Source organism: Chinchilla lanigera, unplaced genomic scaffold (assembly GCF_000276665.1).
Source record: "Chinchilla lanigera isolate Chin_1 unplaced genomic scaffold, ChiLan1.0 scaffold00041, whole genome shotgun sequence".
NCBI lineage: Eukaryota > Metazoa > Chordata > Mammalia > Rodentia > Chinchillidae > Chinchilla > Chinchilla lanigera.
This window is the reverse complement of record NW_004955442.1, coordinates 3,081,736-3,082,264: the sequence shown is the minus strand read 5'-3', so window position 1 is coordinate 3,082,264 and position 529 is coordinate 3,081,736.

Here is a 529-nt window from a genome sequence, read left to right as displayed (position 1 = left end):
ATTCTGCACAGAATTACCCACATTCCCCCAGGCATATATTTATTTAATCATTCTTTATATTTGGTAATTGCTTTTAGTTTTTTTATAAGACGCGATCTGGCTATATTACCCAGGGTGGCCTAGAACTGCTGGACTCCGGCGATACCCCTGTCTTGGCCTCCCGAGCAGCTGGGACTACAGACAAGTGTGCGCCACTGGACAATCGCTTTTATGTTTTAATTACACACGGACAGATGCGTAGTGGTGGAGAGGAAACGTGGACATGAAGCAAATTTTAAAAGACAGACATTACATTTTGCAAAAATCCTTCCTCCACCCAGGCTCCCCTCCCCACTACTGGTAGCCAGCTTCTCGGACACCCTAAGATCTACAGAATACATTTACAGTAACTGTCTTAGTCACTGTCATTGTCTTCAATCCAGGAAGCCGGGACAGGTGGCCCTCGCACCCGGCGACCCCAGCCCCCTCCCCCCGCGCGCACCCAGGTGGCCCGGAGCGGGCGTGGCCTCCCGGCGCCCCGCCCCCGCCC